Source organism: Astatotilapia calliptera, chromosome 3, assembly GCF_964374335.1.
Source record: "Astatotilapia calliptera chromosome 3, fAstCal68.1, whole genome shotgun sequence".
NCBI classification, from domain to species: Eukaryota; Metazoa; Chordata; class Actinopteri; order Cichliformes; family Cichlidae; genus Astatotilapia; species Astatotilapia calliptera.
In genome coordinates this window covers 66,407,145-66,417,224 of record NC_137424.1, presented here as the reverse complement: position 1 = coordinate 66,417,224, position 10,080 = coordinate 66,407,145, and the positions used below count along the sequence as shown (strand labels likewise).

The following is a 10,080-nucleotide window of genomic DNA, read 5'->3' as shown; positions in this document are numbered from 1 at the left end:
CAATTATAGAGCAATACAATGAAATTAAACACAAACAAACAAACAAACAAACAAACAAACAAACAAACAAACAAACAAACAAACAAACAAACAAACAAACAGGAAATTGTGTCTAAGAATCTAGCTTACTGAAGCTCATAACACAAGGACACCAGATGCTATTTAAAAAATACAATTGAGTTAATCAAGTAAATAAGTTACCATGGTGATTTACCCCAGTCACCCTGTCTTCATAGTTAAGAAAACCAAGGATTCACCCTGCATGAGACAAAATCCTGCTTTGTAGTACAGGCCTGTGGTCGTGTGTGACCTGTTAACAGTTATAGTTAGGTTCACATTTATGCCATCTAGTGGATCATTGGGGAGTTAGTGGAGGCGTAGAAATGAATGAATCAGGAGCTGGCATACATATTGCACAATTCACTGCAGAGAGTCGGTTTATATTTTGACATGTTTGTCACAGACCATGTCTTTGACTGCTGCAGGTTATAACATCACCTCAAGCAACAGGTAGTGAGTACATCAGACTGCTATATAAAAAAAAAATCAATCAACACTCATACAGGAAATATATAAAAGTCCTGTGAAGTACACACAGAGGTATGTTTGTCGATGCTTGGTTTTTCCACAAGGTATATGAAGGTTTTTTAACCCGTTCAGCTCCACCTACAAAATGCATCATCCTTGGTTACAGACTTTAAAAAAAGTCTATAAAGTCAGGATTCATCTGGCTTCATTTACTTCATTCACTTTGAAGTTAATGATTTGATACCCTGGATGTTTGAAATTGCCTGGATTTAAATAGCTAACCTTTTTGAATTCACACAGACCTTTTGTTTTCTGTCAGTGTCTGTGCTCTGTGATATATCAACTTTACTGATTTAGCTGTGTGATTATTGAAAACTGTAGTCGTTTCTTTTCTTTTTTTTTCAGATCAAAGAAAAGTATCAGTCACACTTGGAGAAGATGCCACTCTGCAGCCATCATAATGTTAAAGTGGAAAAAGCCCGGCCTGCAGTTGCACCATGTATTTTACCTTAGACATGACCACATTCATGATGACTACCAGCATTTCTTAAAGGTCGAGTGACACTGAAAGATCCGGAGTGGAAGAAGACAGGAAATCTTTCAGTGATTCTCAAAAACATCACCATGAATGACGCGGGAACATATGAATGTCATGCTGGATACAACAATGATGTGAAGCTCTTGAGCACAGTAAACTTGAGTGTTGTTGATCCTCCAGGTGAGTGAGTAGAGTTGAGTGTGTGTGTGATCAGAGGTGAAGCTGCTTCCTGGTTGTTGATGTTTGTTTCTAAAGATGTTGTTGATGGGACTTTGTAGAAAGCAGCTGGTCTGAGTGATGTGATCAGAGTGCAGTAGATAATGTCTGACAGCAGTTTGAAGAGGAAATGGATTCTGTTCTGTTCTTCACTCATCACCTACCTGACAGCTGACACCTCACACCTGTTTCTCACCTGCAGGTCAGACAGGAGGACACACAGAGGATGGAGGGAAGGAGGATGGATCTGTTGGACTGATAGTTGGTCTGCCAGTGTCAGTTGTGCTCCTTGTTGCTGCTGTTGTTGTTGTTGGGTTTTTGATCTACAAAAGACAAACAGGGCCATACCAGTCTGGACACACAGTAGAGAATGAGCTGCAGACTTCAAACATGTAAAATCTCTTTCATCTCTGTCAAACCTCCTGTTTTGTTCTGTTTGTCAGTGGCTCTGTGAACTTCAGTGTGTGTTCATGTGTTTTGTTTGAAGATGCTGCTTAATCTTTAACAATGTTCTGTAGTCAAAATGATTCAAAGCTTTTCTTTTCTCAAGAAGGTTCAGAAAGTGTGTGGAGGTCTGTAATAAGTGACATTTTTAAGTTATGCTAGTGTTCCAGTTTGTCCTCATGGTGGCAGCTTCGTATCTCTGTCATAATGCTGCTGTATGGTAGGCTTAAAATGCGTTTAAGCTTTCTTCCTGTTAAAGAGAAATCTTCCTTCCCACTGTCACTGAATGCTTGCTCACAGTGGGGCGTCTGTTTGTTGGGGTTTTCTCTGTATTATTGTAGGGTCTTGAGGTGATTGTTATCATGTTTTGGTCCTCTATAAATAAAATTGAATTCAACTGACCTCACTGTAAACAATTTATTTTCCTGTGTTCAGTCACTGTCAGCACAGAAAAAGAAAGCAAAACCAAACAGAGAGTTTCCTTCACCAAAGCTCCACTAGTCTTCTAGATTTATCACAATTGCACTGTTATCTTTTAAGTCATTTTGAGTCTCATTTTACCTCATTGGAAAAAAAGTAAAGAGAAAAACTGTCACAAACACTGCAGTTGACTCGAGAGCAGGACTCAGAGGAATCAGAGTTCAGTGTGTTTATTTATAGTGGTCACCAAAAACGTGCTACGTACAAAGTGGAAGAGGAAAAGGGAACAGGCAACTCTATTCAGCTCAGGTAGGCTCAAAACACTCCAGGGAGGTGACTCGGTGAACATCTGTACACAGGGAAACACGAGGTGAATTTCTTCAATGCTGATGAGATCATCAATGACCGGTCGGGGATTTCCTCAGGTGCATAAAGCCATGGGCGGGAATCCAAGGGAACAAACAACAGCAAGTGATCACAGATAGACGAGAGGAGAGACAGAAACTGAAGCAGAGAGAAAGAAAAGATGAAACCTGGTGACATCAACCAGGAAGAAGCAAGTAAACGTGCACATTTAAGGAAGCTAGAGTCATGAGATAAAGTGTTTTTCTTTTGTTAATCATGTGATGTAGAAAAATAGATCACATGGTTGGTATTTTTAATGATTTAAAGCCTTGCCGTAATGGTCTATTTGATTCACCTTTTATTGTTTTTTTAATTTGTTTTTTATTTTAACTTGCTAGATACGGGACAGACTTGAATGAGGAAAAGAAAAGGGAGAAAGGAAGCGAGGGGGAAAGACAGCGGAGAAGAGGGACGGGGATAAAGGGCAAAAAAACAAGAAACAACTAAATAAGCAGACAAAAAAATAAAAAGAAAGTTTGAGCTCGCTCTATCCTCACTCTCTATTTGACGAATTATTTAGCATGCTGGCTTTAAATTCAAATTTTATTCAAATTTGAATTTAAAGCCATTTATATGTTTGTGTGTGTGTGTGTGTGAGAGTGATACGAGTATTCTGAGTGAATTTTAGGACCATGCTGTTAACACATATTTATGCTAATAACTGATCTTTTAGTAAAGCTTCTGTACAGTTATGGTTACAGGTGATCTTCTCAGCCCAGAAACACTCAGCCTCCAGGGTTAATACAGCCTCGAGATTCATCTAAACACTATATAAATGACGACAGAATTTTATCAGAAACATGTTTAATCATTAAAACATTTTTTTTATTTTAAGCAGTGTTTTACAACATGCACAAAAATGTAAATAAATAACAACCAATGACAAAAAAATTAAATAAAAGTCAAATATTTGGAAATTTGCTCATTGTTAGATTACTTAGAAGTGATGACTCATGTGGGAAAACGTAACTTTTCGTGTGACTTACTGTCACGTGATCTATAACCACCTTCTTGTTGATCTACACACAGCGAACATTCCTCCTTCAGAAACTTGTCTCGACATGTTCGGAAAGCTGTTTGAACTGTTATTGTTTGCATCTGTTTCTCATGAAAGAGGGTGTTCACACTACATACCTGAATCAACTTGTTTACCTGATCAGAATATTTGTGATAAAAATAGCTTTTACAAGCGCAAACAGAAACCCCCGGCTTATTGTGACTTTATTTTTAGCTGCTTACTTATTTACAAGAAGTCACAACATTTAATTCGGCACAAATCTTATACCCGATTCCCTTCTTGATGCAACCCTTCCAGGGACTTGTGTCTCATCCCAGTATTGAACTAGTGATCCTTCATGTCTTACACAAACATTATGGAGCTATTGAACCCTGCTTATTTCTCCCCATCACTAAAAAATGCATTCAAAACAGTTTTAAATCATTTGATGGACATTATGTTTTAAACACATCAGGGAGGAGTGGAAATTTTCTTAATTTCAAAACTTTCCCTGCTGCTGATACATGCAGCTGTGTAGAACACACACGCTGCTGATCAAGTGCAGATATCTCGTCATACACGAAGTACACACTGGTACAGAATGAATTGCCAAATGTTTCAGCACATTAGAAGACATGGACACAACAGCATCCTCATAGATGAGTACTCACATCATTATTGTCATTGACCAGAAAGTACCACTGAGATCAAGATTACCTGATCAAAGCAGAACCCACACAAAGTTAATAAAAGTCATAAAGAAAGGAAATGCAACAAATACAACAAAAAATATAACAGCAATAAAATATAACAGGTTTACAGCATAATATACAAAAACATGTGACCCCAAGTACACCACCCACAGATCTTCTTTACTGCATTACTTGTGCTGCACGTAAAGTCTCCATAAATCAGAGTCTCTCTGTAACTGATTCCATATCCAACATACATAGTAAGAAAATGCTGTTTTTGCCAGATTTACTGTGGGTCCCTCATTCAGAGTGGCTGATTAACTTTAACTATTGGCAGTAGTGCGCAGAAGGGTACAAAGGTGAACTGGAAGTTTACCTGGTGTCACTTTATTGAGAAAAATACCCCAAATCTGTTTTCTGTGAGTGGTCAGTGATGGCCAACCCACCAAATCATAAAGAATTCAATGGTGTCTTTGTCTTTTTAAACCTAGCATGCAACGCTGAATCAAGCCGCAACATACAAATAGTCACACAATCAATCCATTGTCATATAGTAAAAATTCACTAGCTGGGACCACATCTATGAAACTATGAACTGGTGCTGCGGTTTGGGGAAGGCCTCGAAGGGGACTGGAAGCGACTCCCGGGTCAGGCAGATCCCCATGTACTAGCAAGAAGTGAATGACGGCTGGAAGGGGCATGAATGAGGTCCCGCTCCTGAAATTCAGATGATATCTCCACGTAAAGCAAGATTTAAGATTCCCAACAAGATTTTGTTAGAGAAAAAGAAACTTGTCATCTGTCCAGATATATATAAGATATAACAATATGTTTACAGTAATATAATTTCCACAGTACTGAAATAAAATGTGTTCCTGAAACCAACTAATTTCATTTGGTACACACATGAATCTAAACCTCCTACAAACACAAAGACAAAAACAGCAGCTGTAACTGTACTGTTATAGCTTAAATGTGTTTAATGAAAAGTAACATGTCCCCTTAATGTGCAAACATAAAAACAGTTTTTATGTATATGTTCCCTTTTTCACCAAATAATTAAAGAGATTTTTCACAAAGATGCTGGACACCAAATTCAGGATGTGTTTGATTATCTACAGCTGATGTGTATCTGCTGGTGTTTAGCATCTTTCTTTCTGTCTGTGTCACATCATCTGCCTTTCCTGATGCTTAAAGACATCTCACCTTCCCTTACATTGTTTCAAATGCTTGAACATAGATATGAAGCTTTCATTTTGATTTTTGTTATAATAAACATAAACAGATATAAGAGCTGCAGAAGCTAAAATCACCCCCAAAACTGACAGACCAACAATCAGCCCAGCAGATCCATCCTCTGTGTCTCCTCCTGGCTGACCTGCAGGTGAGAAACAGGTGTGAGGTGTCAGCTGTCAGGTAGGTGATGAGTGAAGAACAGAACAGAATCCATTTCCTCTTCAAACTGCTGTCAGACATTATCTACTGCACTCTGATCACATCACTCAGACCAGCTGCTTTCTACAAAGTCTCATCAACAACATCTTTAGAAACAAACATCAACAACCAGGAAGCAGCTTCACCGCTGATCACACACACACACTCAACTCTACTCACTCACCTGGAGGATCAACAACACTCAGGTTTATGCTGCTGATGAGGTTCAAAGTTGCTATTTCTTCGTTTGTTTTTCTCTGGGCAACTCGACACTCGTATGTTCCACTATCAGCAGTTGTCACATCCTTCAGAATCAAAGACACGTCTCCATCCTTCATCTGTCTGTCCTGCAGATCCACCCGATTCTTAAAAGATGGATGCTGGTTGGCAGGATCAAAACCCTTGTTGCGGTAAAAAAAAACATATTCGTTCTTCAGATCAGTTCTAGTCCACTCTACAGCTGTGATGGTTATGTCGTCATTTGGAGCTCGACATGGCAGTGTCACGCTGTGTCCAGACTCAGCTGTGATGTGTTTTTGGTCTGAAACTGGAAACAACACAGAGCAGAGAGGTTAAAGGGACGAAAGTACAACTGTTCACCTGTACAGCATTCCATCAGTGTGACTACTAAGCTCTGCTGAACTGCAACATGAGGAATTTAAATTCGGTGGATATGTAAGAATGACTTTTCTAACAAATGATGCGCAAAAAGTTAACTGTGTTTTTATTTCATCATTTTTGTGAGCAAACATATTTTGCTGCCCTTTCTGTAACCATGAGAAAGAAGTAAATGAGGAACAAAAGCTTTGCTGTAAAAATGTTGGTAAGATAACAGCACTGATACTGGTATATGATCAGTACCAGTGTGACAGGACTGATTATCAAGGTTAATGTTTCTTGTTACATCACAAAATAGACATGTCTGTGCAAACAGCACTCCGCTCACAACCCGTGTGACCACTTTGGTCCTGCTACCTTGCTCTGCTGTGTTTTGTGTTTTGACTGCGCAGACAAACTCCACCCACTGAGGTGGTGACAGAGAGAACTATGAGATGTCCGTGATAACTGTGAATGAAAATACTGACAATACTACAGAGTTTGTAGGAGAGAAACTGTGGCAACAGTCTAATTTATACAAACACATGAAAAAGAGCAGAAGAAAACCATCCGCTCCGAGCTCCCTGACCTGCACTCAATCTACAGCAGGCGGTGCTGGACCAAGGCCAGGAAGATCGTGAAGGACCTCAGCCATCCCAACAACAGACTGTTCTCTCTGTTGAGGTCAGGAAAGCGATTCCGCTCCCTGAAGACCAACACAGAGAGACTGAGGAGGAGCTTCTTCCCGCAGGCGATACGGTCTCTCAATCACACCACCACACAGTACTGACCCACACATATGGTTCTTACACACACACTGGACATTCTGGACTTTGGTTTTGCACAACACTGGTCACTATATTCTTCATTTCCGGTTAATACTTGTACAGCTGCTGTTATTGTGTATATATTTATTTATATTTAGATTTCTTCATACATTCTTATATAGTTCTATATTGTGTATTGTGTATTTTGTTGTACAGTTATTTTATTTTCAACTTTAATTTATATATTTATCTTTATCTTATTCTTCCCAGTTAAATTTACCCTTCATTCTAATTTGTGTTGTACAGTTATTTCATTTTTAACCTTAATTTATATTTTATTCCTTCCTAGTTAAATTTACCCTTTTTAATTTTTCATATTTATTTCCTTTCTTATTCATAGCCTTTTCCTTTTTTGTTTTCTTTAGGTCACGAGCAGTTGTCCAAGCATTTCACTACATATCGTACTGTGTATGACTGTGTACGTGACAAATAAATTTGAATTTGAATTTGAATTTGAAACCGAAGAATAAATCTGAAGAGAAATCCTACAAACTCCTTCACGTTTGTGTTTTTCTTTCTTCTGACCAGATGCAACTTTCTGCACTTTTTCTTCAATGTCCATATACTTTAACACGGTGACTATTTTTTTCCTCAAAATTAATAATAATAATAATAATAATAATAATAATAATAATAATAATAATAATAATAATAATAATAATAATAACAAAAAATTTTCTTGCTGTGGCCGTCCTTGGTGGATACGGTAACGTAACCATCAGGAACTGAAGCACAGCGGGTGATTTTACGAATAAAACTCTTAAAAAAAACAGCGGATGTGTGCGCGTGTGTGAAGAAAAGGTTTAAACTTGCTTCATGAGCTCCAAGAGCACCAATGTGTAAGACTACGAAGTTCAGCCGAATTTTAACCACGTCAGTTAAACGTCAGCATGCTCTTTTATTTAAACATTCAAACCTAGTCGAGAGGTTATGCTCTCCTCCTCTATTTCACAGAGCGAAAAACTGCTTGTTTTAATTAATCAGATAAACCTCACCTGAAGAGACCAGCAGGAAGAAGACAAACAGTAAATTGCGCCAAAGTGGCGCTGATCCTCCAGCAGACATTCACCGCACCGAGTATTTGGGCTGTTCCACAACTACTGCTCTTAATGTCCGACAGTGCATTTCCAAAGAGTTTGATCTGTGAAACCTTACACGATCATCTAAATTCTAAGCTTTTATCATTTTTGTTTGGGTTGAACTAAAAGTCACAGATGCCTATCTTTACCCTTACAGCTTGATTGCTGCGATCCCTGACGCACTCTGACGCACGCTTTCATCTCCGAGAAAGAGATGCACACAAACAACATACCACTGACCAGTCATAACAAAGTTATTAAACACGTTTCTTGGAGGGGGGTATTAGCACGTCATATAAGCCAGAACAGGCGGTAAAACATTTTTGTTTTAAGAAAAGGAATCATGGTGGGTCAGTCATATTGCATCGTTAATATTATTATTGTTATTATTATACCTCCGACAATAGAGCTGAAATGTCATATCTCGGTAATGCGCAGAGACTGAGCAACTTTTGCTTGAGTTATATCTGGATTGTCTGCAGGCACGTGCGGGGGGGGGGGGGGGGGGGGGGGGCTTGAGCACCCGACCCTTTCCTGATGGTGCCCAAAGTGCCCTTCTGTTGAGGCAACTTTGTTTTAATTTTTTATTTTTTTAAAAATGTATGTGTGCGAGTCCTGTCTGTGCCCCTCAACAATACCATTTAACAATTAATCACATTTTTACTAAATAAAAGGATCTGGCTTGCATCAGTCACATGATCGCCATTAACCAATGATCGCCCTTGACGGCAGAACGCGCTGGTTACGATCCGGGAACGAGCTCACAAAGAGCACGCGCATTTTTTGCGGTCTGGGGCTGTAGGAGAAACACAAGTTAACTCAGAGACGCAGACTGATGCGACAAAACCAGTAAGTAAGTGTACTTACTGGTTAGGAGTATTAGCTTATTATGGACACGTTGGTAAGCTGTCTTGTGGCAACTGGCGAGTTGAAACAAACGAGCCTGCTGTGTGTGCAACAGCGCGACAAACATTACCTGTCCTTTTATTAACTGCACACATCATATTATTATCAAATAAAACATGTTTTTATTTAGAGACACTTTTGATTAAATTTGCAACTTGGAGTCGTGTGACAGATATCACATCTCTTTTTTTTTCTTCAATCACACAGAAAAAGTGAGGGGCAGAAACTCTGATCATCTTAGAGAACTGAAATAATTTTAAAAAGAGGACAAGCTGTTAAAGGAGTCCTCCTACCTCCATGGTCTCTATATTCCAGCTGTGGCCACACCTGCTTTAACCTGTGCATCCTCCATCAGCTCTTCCCACAGCCTCCCCTTTCATCCATCCTCCAGATACATTTTAGGAACTGGAGGATATTTCAGCATGGAACAGTGAGACTGAATTCTGTGTCACAGACAGGACGATGGAGGAGATGAGGTCTCAAAAGCTTAGGTCTCAGGTGGAAATGTCTGGTTGATCTCCTGTAGCATTTAAGGTCAAAGGTCACATTAAAACTGTCAGGCACTGCTAAAACGAATGCTCCACTGCTACCACCTGCTGGCTGTTATCATGCAGTGACTGATGCCTCTATCCATTTACACTTACCGGCCACTTTATTAGGTATACACGTCACATAGTCTCTGTAGATTTGTCCATAAGGGGGCTCACCTGCTCCACCACATACTGGTCTGTTGGACTGATATCTGGTCCAGTCATCTAATTTCAGATGATTTGAGCTTTAAGGCATGGTGTATCATCTTGCTGGAAATGGCTCACAGAAGATGGCTGACTACACTGATGGACACTGTAGTCATGAAGGGATAGACATGGTCATTAACAATACTCAGATATGCTGCAGTGTTTAAATGACCCTCAGGTGGTACTAAGTGGCTCAAAGTGCGGCAGTAAAAATGTCCCCACACCATTACACCACCACCAGCCTTAAGAAGAATGGATTC

At 39.4% G+C, this 10,080-nt stretch overlaps 1 protein-coding gene and 2 long non-coding RNA genes across 3 annotated transcripts in view; 1 reads left to right on the top strand and 2 right to left on the bottom strand.

The window, feature by feature from the left end:
* Positions 1–10,080, bottom strand: part of LOC145425605 (low affinity immunoglobulin gamma Fc region receptor II-like) — a 137,008-nt gene that overhangs the window by 89,620 nt on the left and 37,308 nt on the right. The gene's annotated exons all lie outside the window — the stretch shown is intronic.
* Positions 430–2,128, top strand: LOC145425635 (uncharacterized). Its single transcript, XR_013906348.1, has 2 exons — positions 430–1,246; positions 1,485–2,128. It is a non-coding gene; the product is annotated as an uncharacterized LOC145425635 (long non-coding RNA).
* LOC145425620 (uncharacterized) lies at positions 3,355–8,379 on the bottom strand. Its single transcript, XR_013906327.1, has 3 exons — positions 8,094–8,379; positions 5,859–6,221; positions 3,355–5,618 (listed from the first exon to the last, which is right to left on the bottom strand). It is a non-coding gene; the product is annotated as an uncharacterized LOC145425620 (long non-coding RNA).